Source organism: Nanorana parkeri, unplaced genomic scaffold (assembly GCF_000935625.1).
Source record: "Nanorana parkeri isolate BGI_ZX_2015 unplaced genomic scaffold, ASM93562v1 scaffold2657, whole genome shotgun sequence".
In the NCBI taxonomy this organism is placed as follows: Eukaryota; Metazoa; Chordata; class Amphibia; order Anura; family Dicroglossidae; genus Nanorana; species Nanorana parkeri.
This window is the reverse complement of record NW_017308925.1, coordinates 8,761-9,346: the sequence shown is the minus strand read 5'-3', so window position 1 is coordinate 9,346 and position 586 is coordinate 8,761.

The window sequence follows — 586 nt, the reverse complement described above, 5'->3', positions numbered from 1 at the left end:
GGCGCATTGCGGAACCTGGCCTTGGGGCGGCAGGGAGTGTAAATCCGGCCCTGAGGATCAGCAGGTAATAAAACTACGTCACCAAGAAACACACAGACTGCTGTGACAATGTTACCGGCAGACTGCGTCCGCTTTTTTAAAATTCTGCCCGGAGTTCCACTTTAAGTACGAGGTGAGTCGGTTCACTGAGATCTCCGCCGGGCTTAGATTGCGAAGTCTCCGATATTTACACATTTCCAGTTATTTTTGGTCTATTGACAGAACTATCGGCAGCAAATGCACGAGAAGCGTGATTCAGCATTCCCGCCGCCGCGACGCGACACAGTCCACTTACTGCCAGGGACGGTATAATGAGCACGATGGAAAAGTATCAGAACCCTTCCCCCCAACATAGGCGACGTCCATGTTGTATTATTCATATTTATGTTGTCCCCTCATCTTCTGGAGAGGGGTACAAAGGATAAGAAACATCAATGAAGTCGGTATATGAAATTATATACACCGAGTGGCCGGATTATTATGACCCCCCCCCCCCCCCACTCCTTGGTTGGGCCGCCTGGGGAATCCGCCAGATGGGGCAAGGGGA